Raw genomic sequence first — 20,169 nt, forward strand, 5'->3', positions numbered from 1 at the left:
TAATGTAGGTTTACAAGGAAAGAAGAGTAGGTGACAATGGTCAGTAGTAGAATGTTTGGAGAATAAGCTCAGGATTCTGAGGATTTGGGATTTATCTTAGACTATTCTTTAAGGTGCCAATCATAGAAAAACGCTTGATAGCCTGACACATGCAGCCACATTAAAGAGAAAGTTTTAACTGCACATATAACTTAAGCATAGCTGTATTTATCTTGTTTTCAGTGTTTAAACCTGCCTGTTGTTCCTTGCTGTGTTGGGATCATGGAAAGAAAGCCATAAACAAGTTGGAAGTATTTATTACAGCACTTCAAGGTGAAACCACTAAAGTCATTCCACAGATAATTTATTACACTGCTAGATATCAGACACAGGAGAAACTATCTTGAACTCCCAAATGAAAGTGCTTCCAAAATGCTCCATTTAAAAAAATATTATATTTAAAATATTTAAAAGTTAGTACCTTTGACTTGTCTAGCATAAGCAGAAGAATAGGATATATTTAAGAGTTTCAATTTTTGGCTAATGGACCTAAAGTCTAGGTAGTATGTTGAGTCTTGCTCACATACTGTCTTCACCAAGGCAGGCCGGGCCCCTGCCTCTCCCTTCTTGATTCCAACGTGAGTTTAGAACCAAATGTGTTTTCCCTTGGCCAGACGGCAGCTTGCCATCAGAGACCTCCCCAGGCAGGCACGAAGCTGTTATCCCAGGGTCGTTTGTATTACTTGTACTTCTAATGCCAATTCTTATTTACTTTCTGTGGTCTTCTTGTGTTCATCTATCTTCTTTTGGTATTCATAATTTATAACCGTAGTTTAATTATTCAGAATAGTTATTTTTAGGCACTTGAGCTTTTTTTCTTGGACGGTTCTGTGTATACATGTCATTATCCCCAAGACTGCTTAATTTCCAGCATAGAGGATCTGTTCTTTGCTCCTTTGTGCATCCCGTGGTGTGGTGGCAGGCTTTCTCAACCTCGGCACTCGCTACTGAGAGTTTAGACCGGATGATTCTTTATACTGTAGAGGCTGTTTCCTGGGCATTGTACATTGTTGAGCAGGGTCTCTGGCCTCTCCCCACTAGATACCAGGGGCACCCCCATACTTACCCCCACATTAGCGACAACCAAAATATCTCCAGTCATTGTCAAATGTCCCTTATTGGGGGTGGGGAAAGTCCATCCCACCGGTAGAGTGGAACACACTTTGGGAAAAGACCTGAGATTAGTTGCCTAACACTGGAGGTAGAGACAGAATGGGTTGAGAAGATTCAGAAATGTAATCTTGCTGCAAGACTCAGAAATGGATAAAAACTGAGGGAGCAAAAAGATAAAAGTTCCCAACTACTTCTCAAGAGGTGACTGACAGTGCCATGAACTGGCATCCGCAGGTCTGTGGTCAGTGCCACAGGTTGAAAACTATTTTAAATTAGCAACAGCCAAGGTCCCACCTGGGGCCAGGGGGCAGCATGCCCTGTACTGTCACGGTAGAGGTTCCACGGTGGATGGAAGTAAACAGCGGAAACATTTAGGCAGTTTCGGAACCAAGGTGTCACCCTACTGTGAAATCTGTAAACACAGAGGCCATCTCATCTACCTGTTTATCATTCCATACTTGTCTACGTGTCTAGAATTCACCTTGTCAACAGCCTCACTTCATGCCGCGCTATCTAAATGGTCCTGCAAACCAACTTCACTCCTAAAATTTGGAGACTTTTTAAGGAAGCCTTCCCATATTCATACTGGCATGCTGCTACGTTAAATTAAATGAAAATCAGAGTTGAGCCATACACTAAATAAAAATAAAAATAGCTCCATTTGCATGCTGTCCCTAATATCAGCCTGATTTCTCATGTCCTTTTCAAATAAGCCTGCAAAACCCAGAAATTTCCTGACAGCTGGACTTCAACCACAGCTGTTTTAACCTCTCTGCAGGTGCAAGTAGATTTCTGTCATTCTTCGTTTGTGATTCTGATGTCTGACTGTCACAGGTACAGTGACTGAAGTCCGCAGGGTAGAACTACCTTCTTATCTGGAGTTCTCAGGTGCAGAGCATGAAGGGATAGTTGCAACAAAAGGAGTTATATAGAATTCACAACTGGGATGCCCCAGTTTGCAGGCTGAAGGGGAAGTGCCTAAGTAATGTTATTCATCAACATTTACTTCCAGGCTTTGGAAAAAATTGTTTCTGTAAGGATATTTTGTATGAATTTCCTTTTTTTTTTTTTTAGTTTGTTTATTCATTTTGAGAGAGAGTGCAAGAGCATGAGCAAGCAAGCAGGGGAGGGGTAGAGAGAGGCAGAGGGAGGGAATCCCAAGCAGGCTCCACCCTGTCAGCACAGAGTCTGACGCAGGGTGTGGTCCCACAAACATGAGATCTTGACCTGAGCTGAGATCAAGAGTCAGATGCTTAACCAACTGAGCCATCCACGTGCCCCTTTGCATGCATTTCTTATCTAGTCTTGAACGTTTGGCCCCACCAAAGGTGCCCACAACTATCTTGAAAATTAAAAATCACTCATTCAACAGATATTTTTTTTAACATTTATTTATTTTTGACAGAGAGACACAGAGCATGAACAGGGGAGGGGCAGAGAGAGAGGGAGACACAGAATCTGAAACAGGCTCCAGGCTCTGAGCTGTCAGCACAGAGCCCGATGCGGGGCTCGAACTCACGGACCGTGAGATCATGACCTGAGCCGAAGTCAGACGCTTAACCGACCGAGCCACCCAGGCGCCCCTCAACAGATATTTATTAAGCATCTCTCTGCCAAGCATTCGCGTTTGCCATAGAGAATATAACGAGCAGCAGGGCAGACTATAGCCCCTGCTCTCATCCAGCTGCTAGTCTAGGGGGAGTGGCAGACAATTAAAAGCATGCACCTGCAAATTCTGAGAACCCGATTCAGAGAGCCCAAGAAGTTTAAGTTGAGTATGTTTTAGACAGAAGGAATGTTCTTGTCTTAGGGCCTTTATGTATGTAGGCCTGTGTTGAAGGTTTTAGAGGTCAAATTCTTTGTGTCCCATGAACAGTTAGTGGTGTATATTTTTTTTTATTTTAACACCTCACATTAACTGACATGTTTGCACATCTTTCTCTTTGGCAAAATGCACACAGTTCCTGGAAGATACAGATTGGGTCTTATTCATGGTATGACTCAGTCTTGAGCTTCACAATTCAATAATAAGAGATATTAAATTGAATAACATTGAGGAAGTGAAGGAGTGAATGGCCAAAATGAAGGACTCAATTAACAAATTTGAGGATGCAATAAAGGGTGTTGGGATATGCTTTGTCCTCTGCTTCCATACTTTCTCACTCTAGATGTTGGGGACCTCTTCCAATGCAGTAGAGTTTCTTACCTAGTCTTAAACATTTGGCCCTGTTTGACTTTGGGATGCCCAGAATGCAGCTCAATGCGTGGCACGTAGCCATTTGGTAAATAAGAGGTGAATGAATGAATGAAAGAATGGGTTTACTTTTTCAGTTGTGAACCTTATTATCTAAGCCTTCTTGCTCATCTCTGAAACCCAGAGTTTTGTCCACCTGGCCAAAGCATCTCTATACTGAGTCCCCCCACTCCCAACAAATGCACTTAAATTAATTTCTCTGGAAATGAAAAATTAGAAAAAATCAGTTTTCTCTCTAAAATGTCTCAAAACTGTCTCTTTCTCTTCCTAGGCCAAACCACCATTGACTCTCCAGCACAACTACAGTGACCTCTTTTATCTCTCTATAATCCATTCTCTGCAGAGCAGCTTAGATTATCTTTTAAAATATAACATGAAAATATAAAATTTAAAATATTATCTAAATCAGATCATGTAACTGAGAACTCTAATGGCTGAGAACTGTAATGGCCTTCTCTGGCACATAGGATGAAATTCAAACCCTTTCCCACCTGCCAGACCTACCATGCTGAGCCCTGCCTACCTCTGTGGGCTCATCCCATTCCCATTTACCATCTTGTTTTTCATGCTACAGCTACACTGGTCTTCATACATGTTGAGCATGTACCCAACTTCCACTACCCAGATGAGGATCTTGTTTGGAGCAAGGACCCAGAAACTACTAGAAACATGAATGGTTATGTAGTCTACTGATTTTCAGATGTTGTCTAACCTGTGGAACCATTTCTTTCCAAGAAATTATTATGCAGAACTCCAACATATAAAAGGAATGAATGTACCAGTGTTAGTCTGACTCACATGGGAATAAGAAGCTCAGGAACCACTGGTGGGTGCCAAAGCTTCTTCTGGAAACTTAGGATTCCATGCATTATGGAATTGCAAGGCACCAATCTAGTCCCATGGTTCCTGCCTGTTTTTATTTGTTTTGTATTTATTGTCTCCGTCTTCTCTGAACTTGGACCACTGTCCTTAAGGGCACGCGGAATGTGCTTCCTCTCTAGCTCCTGTCTAACTGAACTCCTGACTCTCGCTTCTTAGTTACCTTCTTACATGGCCAAACACACTACTCTTGAAAAATTAAAACAATCTAAGTGGGAAAATGAAATGGGTGTCTAAAAGTTAAAGAAAGCACACACGAGTAATTTGCAAATAATTCTCGTTGGTATCATAAGACTCTAGAAGCAAGAATTTCATAGGGGTTAGAGAGGTACAGGAATAATTCACCGAGTTATTGGGATATAAAATGAGAATTAAAAGATAGTAAGGAATAAAAAGTAATGATACAGACAGTTTCCTGTATATTATAGTGGGAGCAAAAGCTTAAAGGGAGTGAGAAAGTTATGGTGATTAAGAGGGACCCTGTATCAACGTCACTTACATCAGGCCATAGACTTGAAAGTATTGGTATCACATTGTAAAATGCATTGAGTGCCACACTGTGGAGACAGATCCGAGGCTATGAATGAACGGGGGCCATGAAAGTATGCAAAGTAGTTGAAGGAATAGTAACCTAATAGTTAAATGCGTTGAATAAATACTGCATTTCAGACACTACACTTATCACTTTAGGTGAATTTCTTATCTTCACAATTCTTTTTTTTTTAATGTTTCTTATTTGTTTTTGAGAGAGAGAGAGAGAGAGAGAGAGAGAGAGAGAGAGAGAGAGAGAGAGAATGTGCATGCCTGCATGCAAGTGGAGGAGGGGCAGAGAGAGGGAGAGACAGAGAATCCCAGGCAGGCTCTTTGCTGTCAGCACAGAGCCTGGATACAGGGCTTGCACCCAGGAACTGTTAGATTATGACCTGAGCCAAAATTAAGAGTCAGATGCTTAAGCAACTAAGCCATGCAGGTGCCCCTATCTTCACAGTTCTTGTAGATAAATTCCATCATTATTTCCTTTTATATATGAGGAAACAATTTTTGACATGTTATGCTACTTGCTCAAAGTCCTACAGATTTCACAAGTGTGGCAAACAGCATTTGATTCTGTGTCTTTCTCTTAACTTGCATGCTAAACGAAACCAGAAAGGGAAAACCACCTGGGCATTTTTACATAATCAAAGTCAAGAAGTGGAGAGGACCTAACTAAGACATATTATTTCAGGCTGATCACAAAACACACTGTCTGGAATTGCCTGTTCTAAATATAATTGAACCAAGGGTGGGGGTTAGTAGAAATGGAAGAGAGAGATATTCAAGAGACATTAACCTTATTGTGGCATAGAGTAGATATGGAAGTCCTTTGATCGCTATAAAATTCTGTATAAATGGGCCCCTCTGCTTTTAGGGTCCACACACACAATTTTATTAATTTTTCCAAAGGTGAGCAGGTTCCAAGGGCCAAAACCCATGGATGATGGATATGTGAACCTTACAACACTTGATCACTTCACTACAGAGGAAATATCTGTCTCGGGAACTGGGCTTGGTAACCTGCTCAGGAAAGTCTACTCAGGAGACCAAATCATAGGGCACAAGGTTCCTTGGTGCAAGAAGAATGAAAAAAAAAAGGGAATTGATTATTCATAAGGGATATTTCCATTAAACTTGGACAGCCTGTGAATTACCCTTTTCTGCTAGAAGGTTTTTCTGTCTAAATATCCATGATTATATGTCGAGAAGCAGAGCGTTCTGTTCTCAGAGCTGTGCCAGGATTCTGTGAATTTTTCCTCCTTAACCCCTGCCATCTCCCACTCCCCCATTTTCCTATTTAGAAGTTGTTTCTGGAAACCACCGTGGTCTAGAAGAAGAAGCACAGACTGAGGAACTAGAGCAGGGTTCAACTCCAGCTCTGCCACATTATGTACCTTCTCTTGTCTTGGGATTTTTCTCTCTCCAACAGGGTAACCACATATACCTTTGCACGGTTTGTCAGTGGGATGCAAAGCCCAGAAAGGAGAGCCTGGCCAGATATGTAGTGTGAAGTTCCAAATACTCAAGGCAGCTAAGCCGGTTCCCTAGTATTGGGAGCCGGTTGTCCCTAGTGAACAAAAATAGTTCACTCAATATATATATTTATATATATGTGTGTGTGTGTGTGTGTGTGTGTGTGTGTGTGTGTATGTATATATATGTGTGTGTGTGTGTGTATATATGTATATATATATGTACATATATTTTTGTAGTCACTTGCTAATTCTTGCTTTTGAAGATAATCTTGGCGTGGGTTCCGTCGTGTAATGGTTAGCACTCTGGACTCTGAAGATAATCTTGGTTGTCCCCATCACTTTCTTGGTCAAGGATATTTTGGCAGGTGGCTGATTTCCTCTTTTATGAGTTGAGGTTTTTATTTTTGTTTTTGTTCTGCATTTTGGTCAATGTTTACAAATAACCATTCGCTGACTTCAGATTCCAGCACCATCTTACCAATTCCTCACATGACTCATTGTCTACTTCTGTGAATATCTGTCCTAGCCTGCGTCAATGTCTTGAATAATATCTCATCATCTTCCCTGGCTTTGGTTACTGGTCTCACGGAGGGACTCTTATACTTACCAACCTCCCTCTCCTGATCATCACCCGTATCAATGATTTGTTAAATGACTTGATTTCTGTTTATCTCAATTGCCTACATGAAGTGGTCACTGACTCTACTGAACTGTCCTGGGTAGGCACTCGCTAAAGCCTGGCCTTGTCACAGGTGACTAGCATGAAGGTCATGCTGCCATGAACAGAAACAGGTCAAAGGGGCAGCTGATAGGAGGGTAGGGAGAAGTGTAATTTATAACACAGTTCAAGCAGAGGTGATATTTAGGTGGTTAGAGAGAGGGACAAGAACTCTCATTGGAATTCCATGTTTTTTAGTAATACTAGAAGATGAAGTTTATTCCTTAGGTGTTAATTCCATCAGTGTTTAGTCGCCAGGCCCCATGCTAAACTCTGGGAGTATAGAAGTGGGTGATTTAGATTCCTCCAAGGTATTCACTCTCTGGAGTAATACATGGGTATGATATATCTGTGTATATTTATCTACTTATTTACCCTGTGTAGCATAATTTCCTTGATTTAATATTCAGCATATGAAATGTGATCAATAAATCTAGAAAGAAGGATAGAAGTTAGGAGAGTGACAGTCTGAAACTTATTAACCATATGACTAATGCACCTAAGTTTTCTCATTTGCAGAATATTGGAGTAAATGTTTTCAGCTGATCTCTTGTTGAACGAAACGGTTCTGCAAAGATTCCACAAACGTTTGACTTTAAATGCTTTTGAAAAGTATAATAAAAATGTGCACACTTAAATAAAGGTAGTATACCTAGAATTTTCCTCATCAGGAGAGCCTCGTTGTTCTTGTCCCAAACTTATAATTAAATATTGCAAAGTTGGCCTAAAGGTTACCAATTTGATTTAGGTCTATAACTAAAAAATTCACATGCAGGTTAATAAAATACTGCTTTTTTTCCCCTGTTTCACTTGCTGTGTTCCATGCAATATTTTGCTTGGCCAGTGAGTTCTGCTATTAAGTCTCTGTCACTAGCCCACACCTGTAATACCCACCTCAGCTCTAAGAAGCTAGGACTTTTAGAACTCCTAAATGAAAAGTGCTTTTTACCCAAAGTCATCAGAATGGGTGGTTCTTTTTGATTTAACAGCTTATTAAGATGTAATTCACAACATACAATTCATCTGATTAAAGTTTACAATTCAGTGGGTTTTAGTGTATTCACAGAATCATACAACTATCATCACAAACAATTTAGGACATTTCACTACACCAAAAAGAAACCCCACACCCCTTCATAACACTCCTTAGTCTCCCCACTCGGCAGCCCAGCCCCCACCGTGGGCAACCACTTATCTACTATGTTTTTATAGATTTGCCTATTCGGGACATTTCATGTAAATAGAATCAAACAATAAGTGATCCTTTATAACCGGCTTATTTAATTTAGCATAATGTTTTCAAGATGCATCTATGTTGCAGCAAGTAATCAGTACTTCATTTTTATTGCCAAAAAATATTCCATTTTATGAATGTACCACATTTTATGTACCCATTCACTGTTTTATGGACGTTCGGTGCGTTTCCACACTTTGGCTATTATGATGAATGCTGTTATGAACATCTGTATACAAGTTTTGGCATGCACATATGTTTTCATTTCTTTTGGGTATATACTTAGGAGTGAAATTGCCGGGTCCATACGCTAACCCTGAAGTTAACCATCTAAGAGATGTCCACACGATTTTCCGTAGATCCCGTACCACTTTGCATTCCCACCAGCAGTAGATAAGGGCTCCGGTTTCTCCACATCCTCACCAACACTTGTTATTGTCTGTCTTTTGGATGATGGTCATCCTCAGGGGTGTGAGGTGGCTTCTCGCTGCGGTTTCGATTTGCATTTCCCTGAGGGTAGAATGGATAGATCTTGAAAGAAAAAGGTCAGAGTGACAAAGACAAAAACTAGGAGAAAGTACACAGAGGGAAAGGGATACCAAGGATGGAAGCATAAAAGTCAAGTTGCTTAGAGAACTGACCAAAAGGCAGGTCATGGTGGGCAGGGCAGTGCTTCCTAGAACCTTTTTTTCTGGATTATGGCTTTGACCCAAGTCTCCATGGTGCTGAAGTTGCAGTCTTTCATGAAAAGGTACGGACGTATTTGTGTGGTAGCTCGTTCTTACACTATTTGTGTGAAAAGAAGTGATGTAAAGCAGTATAAAGCTGCTTTTTAAAGGTAATCAGCCTAAATGTCCATCAACTGATGAATGGATAAAGAAATTGTGGTTTATATACTCAATGGAGTACTACGTGACAATGAGAAAGAATGAAATATGGCCTTTTGTAGTGACGTGGATGGAACTGGAGAGTGTGATGCTAAGTGAAATAAGCCATACAGAGAAAGACAGATACCATATGTTTTCACTCTTATGTGGATCCTGAGAAACTTAACAGGAACCCATGGGAGAGGGGAAGAAAAAAAAAAAGAGGTTAGAGTGGAAGAGAGCCAAAGCATAAGAGACTCTTAAAAACTGAGAACAAACTGAGGGCTGATGGGGGGTGGGAGGGAGGGGAGGGTGGGTGATGGGTAATGAAGAGGGCATCTTTTGGGATGAGCACTGGGTGTTGTATGGAAACCAATTTGACAATAAATTTCATGTATTAAAAAAAATAATAAGAAATAAATAAAGGTAATCAGAGTAGTTGGGATGTGTCGAGTCCTCCTACCCACCCCCTTCCCAGTGCTCCAGCCTGTGGTCATGCCTGCCGCTCTGCCGTTGATTTTGCATTTCCCTTCACTTATAATGATCTCCCCCGTTTTCTCCATCCACATCCCATCCTTAGTCTTGGGTGACATGCAGACCACCTGCTCGTGCAAACTCCTCTGACCTCTTGCACATTGGCAAGGTGCCTTTAGGCCGTGTATGGCACTTAGGTAGTTTGCACTGTTGTGCTTTGCCCTTCATGATGGAATTGTCTGGCGCTATTCATGTTATTTTCTATGTACTTGCGAGTATCCCTGTGCGTTCCTTAAGGAGAAGGCATGGGTTTAGGCTACCTAATATTGCCTATAAAGCCAGCAACATAATAGGTGTTTAGTGCATCTAACATTTGTTAAATTAAATCAAAGTGTTATTTTTTGTTTCATCTAAACTCTCAGAATTTCATAAATGCAGAGAAGTTCTCACTGGCCTTGGGAAAAAATACCCATGTTACAAATTCATTAATACAAAACAAGGGGAAGGGTTTATATTTTCAGATAAAAATAATTTATTTCCAGGTCAGATCACCTTTACAAGTATAACATTTATTCAGGGAATTGATCATTTAAGAAGGATCTGAGGAGTGCCATCTATGCTTGTTATATATAAGACTTGTTCTATGTATGAAAATACTTTTGAAATGTCTCTGTGTTGTCAAAGTCAGATGGGTAATATTGACTTAAGGTGGCATTTCCCTCCAAGTTTAAAAACTCTAGGGTCAGGGCCCCTGGGTGGCTCAGTCGGTTAAGGGTCCGCCTTCAGCTCAGGTCAGGATCTCATGGTTCGTGGGTTAGAGCCCCGTGTCGGGCTCTGAGCCCGGAGCTTGCTTCAGATTCTGTGTCTCCCTCTCTCTCTTCCCCTCCCCAGCTTGCACTCTGTCTCTCAAAGATAAATAAACATTAAAAACGTTAAAAAAAAAAAAAAGGAAAAAAAAAACCTCTAGGGTCATGAGGGTGGGGCAGTTAAGTTTAGGGATTCTGTTGAGTTGTCCTCGATGTTAGTCTTCTGGAACATTGTACTCGACTCCTGTGCTTGAGCTCTCAATCCGAAATTAGAGATGGGCAAAGTCAAGCAAACAAGGCAAAGGTTAACACGGGCAGGCTAACAGGAACCATATGGGAGTTGTCAGCCTGAAGTGAGGTCCCGCTAGAGGCCTTCCCTTCAGAGACCATGACTACTCAACTGGAAATCTGACCAGGAAGGGACCCCCTAAGTGACCTCTCCTCAGAGCACCTCAGCAGAAAGGGTGACAGAGTTCAGAGAGAGGTGATGGGTGACAGGAGAGCAGAGACAGCACAATTACCAATGGGTTGCCTCAAAATGGCAGGGCTCTAATATAGTAAATAAACCACATGTGAATAATTTCATGAACCTATATAGATAGGTCTGCAACTGGAAAGGTGTCCTGAGAAGGACTATTTCAGCAGTTCAATAGACATATATCCACCCTGGCTGAATCTAAATTTTAAAACTCTCCTGAGGATTCAAGAACAGATTCTGAGTAGCTGGCACATAGAAGAAAATAATTATCTAGACTTCTTTATAAGACAATACAATTTATAGTACATGGTAAGCAAATTATGTGTTGTTGATTTTCCTGATTCTGAGGAGGCATTGGGGCCACAAATTATTACCGCTCACATTTTAGGGGTAACTTTTCAACCACTGCTCAGATCGCCACTGGAGGTGGTAACTTGAAAGACTGACTAAAAAGTGGAACTAGAATGCATGGGATTGCTGTGTGGCAAGAAAGAGGGGACATTGTTTACTGAACACCTATTATGTTGTAGGCATTTTGCTGGACACATTATTCATTCACATTCACTCATTGAAAAGACACTGTGCCTTTTAATTCTTGCTTTATGTATGGGGACACTGAGACTCAAGGAAGTTAAGAAACTTGATGTATTCATATAAAGTAAATGGTAGAAATGGGGAACCTGGGTCCTTTTAATCCCATACCTCATGTCAGGGACACCCAGGTGGCTCATTCGGTTAAATGTCCGACTTCAGCTCAGGTCATGATCACGCGGTTTGTGAGTTCGAGCCCTGTGTCGTGCTCTGTGCTGACAGCTCAGAGCCTGGAGCCTGCTTCAGAATTTGTGACTCACTCTCTCTCTGCCCCTCTCCTGCTCACTATCTGTCTCTCTCTGTCTCTTAAAAAATAAATAAATGTTAAAAAAAATTTTTTTATGGCTCAGAGCCTGGAGCCTGTTTCCGATTCTGTGTCTCCCTCTCTCTCTGACCCTCCCCCGTTCATGCTCTGTCTCTCTCTGTCCCAAAAATAAAAATAAATGTTGAAAAAAAAATTTAAAAAAAAAATTTTTTTTTAACTAGTTCTACTTTAAAAGGTATATTGCTGTGTCATAAAAATAGATGTGTATTATACATCCTTGTTCATATTGATATATTACTTGTTCATATTGACTTCAATATATAATTCTATTACTTTGTTAAATAACCATGCCAGCATCTTCTGCAGCCAGTCTACTTTTAAACGTACTATTTATGACTGAATTCTACCAGAGATCACTATTTGCCAACTAACATTAAACTAGAAAATGCCTCCATTCAAAATTTCCTCCAAACGATCTTTAGAAATGTATTTTAAATTTCAGTCTAGTGAAACCAACTTAGAGTGAATCTTAATGGGCTAGAACAAAATAGATTTGGGATTGATTTTTTTCATAAAATATGCAAAGCCCTCTTTTTAAATAGATTTTTTTTCCTCTGTGATATTGCTCCTTTTCTCTTATTTAACAACGAATTTGTCTAAAACGTTTCTTTTTCAGATTTTACTTAAATTACAATAGAATGGATGCCTTAGAATTTCCAAGGTAGAGATGGAAAGTACAGAGAAAGTCCAGATTCTAGACCATGTTAACTTCAGGCAAGCGTTTTGCCTACAGCTGTTCTCAGGAATGATGTACAAGTTTTACTATGTTTAAAACTGTTTTCAGGCTCCATTCTGCAGAATATTATCATTTGTTAAGCAATACAAGCATGCACAACTGTAACAAGCCAGAACACTGTTGGGCCCCCCACCCCCTTACTTCACACATCCACTAGGCAGACTGTTTACAGCAGACAATATCTATGCAAGATGTCCCTCTACATCTTTCTCTTTTGCTTGTTTCTTGTTAGTTACAAAGATACATACTGTGCCAGGCACTAAGCTGGTTTCAGCAGCTATTTATTTAGATTGTGTGAACTGGAGCTGAACTTGAACCCAATTAATAGCAACTGAACTTGAACAAACTGATATGAAATCATTACAGGCTCAGTTCCCTGGTCCATTATCCCTGAAGAGATCATCCGACAGCACTCCAGGTGCCTTTTCTATGCCAAATCTTGGTGCAGTGCCCAATCAGAAAGTGTCGGGGGGATTAGAAGTTCGGTTGCATTGGAGTTAGCTCATTACCACATTTGTGATCGCTTTCACAGAGAGGAGAGGTGGTGATCCCAGTGGGCGGGATTGCAGAGAAGGCTTTGTTTTCAACACCATCTGGCACATGGTTGGCACTCATTAACACAGCACAATGTTGATTAAAATAATAATTGTACACGGCAGCAATGCTGCTTAGATGGGTCCCTACCTTTGGCCTTCCAGCAGAGGAAATGGAAGAAGATGAAAGCTGAGGGGGTGCCTTTGGTAGCTATGGTCACTGGGTTTGCATCTTTCTTGGTGCCTACACCTTCCCCAAATCATAAACTTTCCTCTTTATTTTCATGGATTTATTTACTTTCAGCAGCAATATTTTTCTCCTTCCTTCCTTCCTTCCTTCCTTCCTTCCTTCCTTCCTTCCTTCCTTCCTTTCTTTCTTTTTCTTTCTTCTGTTATTAAAATGAGCCTGACCCTCTTCCCAGACCCTAGCTAGATGCTTGACGCTATACTGCAGCCAGGATAAATGCGCTAAAGGACATTCCATACAGTGATATTTTTTCTGCAGCTTGACTTGAATGTAGTTGATGGTTTTAGGTCTTCCTCCTTTAAAGGATGCATTTGTGGACTCAACCATTCAGGTGCTTAGTAAGACTGTACCGTTCTTCCTTGGGAAGACAAACGCAGCTTTACATCAGCAGGTCCAGGGCTCAGGTCTGGCAGAATCTGCTTCGATTTGTTTGCAGGAGTCTCCTCAGAAGGTGTGCTTTGGATGTGGACAGGGAGGCAGGCTTTGGACAACGACTAGTTGGGTTTAGATCCCCCTTTTACCATATTCTCGGTATGTGGAACAAAACACTTAACTTTCTTTTGTCTCTGTTTCCTTAGCTGGGCAATGGGGTAAGCCCTAGACTTGCTATGAAGATTCACAGAGAATTTAGACTCATGCCTGTTGCTTGATGAGATATTGAGGAGGTTAGCTATGACCATGTATGTATCACCATCATTTTCTGCAAGAGTGCATATTTCCCTAAGAATGTGCCTCAGATGTACTTCAATTCCACCCCCCACCCCAAATGACTAGCTGTGGTAATGGAGGTGTGGCTAAACAAATATGGATCCAGATATGTTAATCAACTCTTTCTGATGAGACACAATGATTTAATTCCTTGCCTTGCGAGACTAAGGTGAGAAGAAGCCATTTGATATGGGTAGGTTTCTAATAGATAGTTAATACATTTATACTGTCATAGCTACTGAACTTCATCATTTGTTTCCAGAGCAGATTACGTATATGTTATGCAACAGAAATTAGTTGTGTATTTCAGCCCTGTAGGCAGTGAGCGTGTGGTTTTCTCTGGTCGTGGAACCGTGAACAGCATGTCCCCTGGCAACCTAATGATTTGTGCCCTGTGGTGCTGAGTGTAACCAGGTTTTTCATTCTGCCATTTGGTATGTGCAAAAGCCTTTGAGATATTGGTTTTCTGCAGGACTGTTTAAACATCATTTATTCCACCAAGAGCAGATGACAGACATTTTAGATGCGAGAGAAAGACTAAAAGCGTTTGGTTTAACTAGCAGCATTAAAAAGGCTGCATCTTTGTGTTATTGCTGTTTATCTTCTTTCCAGCAGTGGAATACTGAGCTTCCCCAGGCTGTGATTCAGGTATTAATGCCGAGTTTAGGTCGGGCAAGAGTGTGTTCAGTCTGTGACACTTAGATAGCAGAGGCGAACTGCTCACGGCTATTAGGCAGGAGTTTCTGTGTGCCAGTGATTGCATGCTTGTGGCTCATAATCAGTGTGATCCACAGCGACCATTAGACGGGCTTGCCACAGCTGCTGTCTTGGGTCTGCTGTTTTCGCCAAAAATGTCAGCATTCCTCCTACAGACCTGCCCGTATGATGTATGCTGCACAGTCTCCTTTCCTTGTGCTGAATCACTTGCCGCTAATGTTACGGAAAACTTTTAGTATGTTGGTGGAGTTGTCTCCTACCATTCCCAGGAAGAATAAGTTCGGATAAATAAATGATTTTTTTTTCCGTAATTGATACTTTGGGAGTGGTGACAGAATTTGTGCCACTGTGTTCTCTTGGGCAGACTGGTTTCTAGATTCTCTGCCTTGGTTGACATTGCCCTGCTTGAGAATCAGCAGTGATGTGTCATGCTTCTGGGTTTTCTGTTTCTAGGGTTCCTATCAAGCAGACATGTAAAAAGCCAAGACCCTCTCTGGGTTTAATACCAGTCTGGCTCTGATGTCCAAAGGTGATCCCTACCCCACGTCCTTCCTCCTCACCCCCTACCTCAAATCCCCTGACCCCTCAACACACATACGCTTTATATCTGACCTTGTAAGTTGGATCAGCAGCCTGTATTACAGATTGGTCATTTGATTCTGTATATCCTGGCTCAGACCCACTTGTGTCCCTGCATGATTGCTGAACCTACATCAGTCCGAACTCTCCCAATTCCTTCTTTAATTGAACAAACACGTATACACTGGCATACAGCAGTAAGAAGACAAACAAGATCTCTCTTCTGAAGAAGCTTCCTTTCTGGCTGAGTCTGAAATTATATATGTAAACAAATGCACAGAGCCTTTCTGTTAGTAACAAAGAAAACTAAACAGGGTGAAGGAGTACATAGTAACCATGAGAGAGCTACTCTGAGAGGAGAGGAAAGGGCGGAAGAGCATTTGGAACAGAGGGATCAGCCAGTGCGAAGGCTGCCGCCCAGAGGCCTGGGACATAATAGAAGCGGGTGGGTGGGTGGATGAGCAGGTGACCACCCACTGGAGTGTCAGGTCTCCTGTGAAGTCCCCTCCACCAGTTACAATTACAGTTCCCTTTCTGGCTCCTATAGCACTTTGCAGGGACTGCTTGCCTATGGTTGGTGACATTGTCTTATGCATTAAATGTGTGTATAAGTCAGTCTCTTCAGAGGCCTTTGGGGTCAAGGACCATAACATATTTATCTTTGTTTCCCCAGATTTAGCACAGTTCCTAAAGTTAGCAAGCTTCTAGTAAATGTCTAAGCAAAATAAATATTAAGTAGGACATAAAAATCCAAACACCGAATGGCTCTGGATGTAGAATATCATGCTCACTCCTGGGCTGGAAGTGTTTCCTTGCAATCCCTCAGAAACTTCTCAAGCCAAGGTGGGGTTCAAACCTACTGTTTCACACCTCTGAGGCAAATTTAGAGCTCTTTTTCTTTCTTCAAACACTTTAGATCATGTCTCAAAGCAAAGGAAATGCATTTTGCATTGCAACCCCGCACACAGGTGAGTATAAAACAAAGTGTATCGTTACTATGTGTAACACACACTGATATTTTCTGTACCGTTTTCTATATCGTCCATGGTATGGAATGCTGATCATGACCCCACAAGTGGCTTTCAAGAGTCATAAGTGGGTTGCAACGCACAGAGTGAGAAAATCCTGCTTTCGAGAGTCAAGAGATTCTCCCGAGGTAGACTTCAGAGAAAGCAGCATGAACTCTACCCGGAACCCAGGATGCCTGAGTACATCTCTGACCATTTGTGGAATATTTGCACAAAAACGATCAGTGACCACGTGGCAACCAAGTCAAGCCAGCTATCACTGAAAAACACTTAGGTTGGCTACTAGAGGCAACCCAGTTAGACTTCAGGTTTTGAATGCAGAGAAGTTGCTGGAAGTAGGTCTCCTAGTCATTCCGTCCACCACATCTATAGACCACATTATGAATGTTTTAGGTAAACGTGTTCCTCTCTAAAATGAAACTGTGGGCCCACTGAGATATAAGTGATTTAACATTTCCTCTGCCAATATGTTTATATAAATATTGCTGTCGTTAAGCGTGTTCAAATAGCAGAACTATTTCAGTCTTTTTATCTCTTTAAAACTAATTTAAATCTGAGCATTAAAAGACTGTTTGATACCATATGTTTGTTTTAGATAGGAAACGAAATCTATTCTAAACATAAGGGTTTATGAAATCTGTATTCTAAACATAAGGGCTTATAAAATTAGTATATAGGAGTAGAAGTTGTGGTAGATTATTGCATGGCCGCAGATTCCTGCCATCTAGTACGCCTGACTCTTTGGTGTCATCATGTGATTTTGCTGCTCCTAAACATGCAGAGGGAGAGTGTATCCTCTCACCCCTTCCCTAAATGCTCTGCTTTGTTACGAATCCAACGTTTTCTGGATAATATTTTTGTGGCATGTAAGTCTAGTTTGAAATTGCTGGTTTATCTCTTTGAAGACCCTTTATTTTATTTTTTTTTTTAATTTTTTTTTTCCAACGTTTATTTATTTTTGGGACAGAGAGAGACAGAGCATGAACAGGGGAGGGGCAGAGAGAGAGGGAGACACAGAATCGGAAACAGGCTCCAGGCTCTGAGCCATCAGCCCAGAGCCTGACGCGGGGCTCAAACTCACGGACCACGAGATCGTAACCTGGCTGAAGTCGGACGCTTAACCGACTGCGCCACCCAGGCGCCCCTCTTTGAAGACCCTTTAGAAGCTACTTTTGAAAACGACCAGGGGCTATGGACAAAGAGTATCACGAGCCTTTTGCAAAAATATTGGATAGACTTCAAGAACGTAACCAAAACCTGTCACAAACTAGAAAGATAGCCATCACACGTCCCATGCAGCTGTGTACGTGGAGGGAACAAATTAAATGTTCTAGCAATACCCCCCCCCCCGACCTGGGCATTCAACCTATTTAATTTTGAGACCCAGATACTTCTCTGCGAAAGCCGTTCTGTGTGTGTGCACATGTCTGTGTATTTTCCAATCTAGATGGATACCATAGTGTGAGATAACCTAGACGAGCTTTGTACAAAGACGGTTCTGATAGCATCCAAACTTTCGTGGATGGCTTATAAGGACAATTACTCCTTTTCTATGTCAGCCTCTTTTGAAAACAGCACGGTGTATAGGTTTGCTTGCCCTAGGAAGACCTGAAGATGAGATTATGATCCTTCATCTCAAATCAAAGAAGGCTTGTCGCAGGAACCATTTGACAAGTTCAAATACAGGCTGACTTAGATACTGGCTTCTTATCAGCACCTGTAACTTAATGCTTTTCATAGGTGGTATGTTTATGTTGTTAAATTGCATTATCAAGTTGCCTCTCATCTTTGTAGAGTTTGCTTTAATTTGCTATTTTATCACTTCTTATCAAAATTGTCGATTTTGCGCTATTTGCTTATAGGAAGTACTAACTTAGTAATAATACAGCACTTATAAGCAAGTGACGTAAACCACATGAAACAGTTATCACTTTCAAGTTAATAAACATCTCATGTCCTGGTATAATTTGGTTTATTCCCAGGACCTGTGGAGAAAATAGTTCTATAAACTTACTTTTTTGTGCCCCTTAAAATAGTCATGGATTTCTAATCTTTGTCTTATTTTATTTAAATTGATTGAAACCCAGTCATTCCTCTGACTCTCAAAAATCTGTATGTGGAAATTATTTTAAATTCAAACCAAACTTTATATCCTTCACCCTTAGCATTAGCAGGCTCTTTATGTCTAAAACTTGCCTTTGAAAGAGCTTGAATGCTGTTAGCAAGAGCTGTTTGCCTCTTCTGAAGAATCATAGAAACGCAATCTAGTTTTGTACCTGTGGCCTTTGGATTTTGATGCACATCGAATTTGATGCCAGGAGTTACACAGAAAAGTCAATAATGATCCGTGGATCATTGCCTTGCTATGCTGGCGGGTGAATTAGTCTGCTGGTGTAATGTGCTCCAGCTTGTGTAATGGACCTATTTAATAGCAAGACAACAGCCATATGAAGCACCTGGGTGGTCTTTCAGGGTACTTTCAAGTGGATTAGATTGCAGTTATCTAACATGAGGGCACAAAGGCCTGGGCAGCTGGGGCCATTTCCACATCATGGAGATAATATGACCCCTGACTACTGGATGCACAAGGTAAAAGGTGCCTGAGGTCAGAGCCGACCCCTAGGCTCTAAGAGTAAGCTATGGGTCAGCAAATGAGGTCTCAAGCACCAGTTATGAATGTGGGAAAAGTCTCCACGCCGGACAGGGCCGTCAGATTTTCCTTTGGCACTTTCATTAGACGTGTTTCTTGCCAGGAAAGCCTGGCTTCTGTGTTTTCTGGATTGAACGTTAGTTGATTGACTCTTGTTTAGCAATTAAGTGATATTACATAGAAACTATACCTTCCATATCAGAAGTAAGGGCCCGAGAGGCATTAGGTTCCTTTGCTGCCTCAAAAGACAACATTTGGGGCACACAGGCATTGGCCTAAAACCATCTTTTGCGTGTTCCTAAGAGATAAAGGTGGCTCCAAAATTCACCACTTCTTCCAGTCCTGCCAGGGACTTTGATTGATCCAATAAAATGTAATGATCAAAGGTTTCAAATGCAGCTGATAAATCATATAGATTTGTGCCCAGGATGCCTTAAATGGACTTGTGGATGTTTCTCATCTATCATGAAGCACTTGGTGATTTGAATTTAGTACTTTGATGTTGCCAGTAATTGTTTGCAACTGCGGCTGAATGGCCTGAAGGCATTGCTGAATGCTCCCTTTCTTGTCTTGCAAGGAGCTAGTGAAGTAGTCTTTCAGATTAACTCAGTGGGAGCTGTGGCCTAAAATTTAGGACAAAAGAAAAGTTCCATAAACACTTGGTATAGACCAACATCACTGCCCTAATGAACCATCCCAAATGTGTTCCATGCTGAATCAAACGATCCCCCCCAAGTCCGAACCATTCCACTGGATACATGTTAAGATTCACTTTCTGGCTTTTACAAGGAAATTTGCCAGAAAAAAAAAATACCAAAACAAAACAAAAAACGGGATATCTTCACTTATTCTTTTAGTGAACATTTTTCATATATGAATCTGCAAATGTCTTTCAAGAATGTATTTAAACCTATTTCTCAATATTTGAAAACAGTGCTTTGGATTGTCTCTTCTTGGAAGACTCACTGCTATTTGAATTATGTTAAAAGTCCCCCATTTTAAGACTTTCTAGTGATATTCGTCTGAACCAGATTCCTTCGCTCCTCAATCACTTGCTCATCCAGTTGCGTGGGTCATGCCTATTTTCTGGCTGAACAAATCTTATCAGTATCCATGCATGGAAGTTCATCTTTAGTCTCTAAAACCATGTATCCATCTGCCTAGTCTAAGCGTCTTAATCACGTT

At 41.1% G+C, this 20,169-nt stretch overlaps 1 protein-coding gene and 1 long non-coding RNA gene across 6 annotated transcripts in view; one reads left to right on the forward strand and one right to left on the reverse strand.

The window, feature by feature from the left end:
* PARD3B (par-3 family cell polarity regulator beta) overlaps window positions 1-20,169 on the forward strand; it is a 1,009,985-nt gene that overhangs the window by 442,898 nt on the left and 546,918 nt on the right. The gene's annotated exons all lie outside the window — the stretch shown is intronic.
* On the reverse strand, window positions 8,274-18,812 carry LOC147578636 (uncharacterized). The gene is made up of 2 exons (XR_015255462.1): window positions 18,611-18,812; window positions 8,274-8,756 (listed from the first exon to the last, which is right to left on the reverse strand). It is a non-coding gene; the product is annotated as an uncharacterized LOC147578636 (long non-coding RNA).

This window comes from Puma concolor, chromosome C1 (assembly GCF_028749965.1).
Source record: "Puma concolor isolate L17-30 chromosome C1, mPumCon1.1.hap2, whole genome shotgun sequence".
Taxonomy (NCBI): Eukaryota; Metazoa; Chordata; class Mammalia; order Carnivora; family Felidae; genus Puma; species Puma concolor.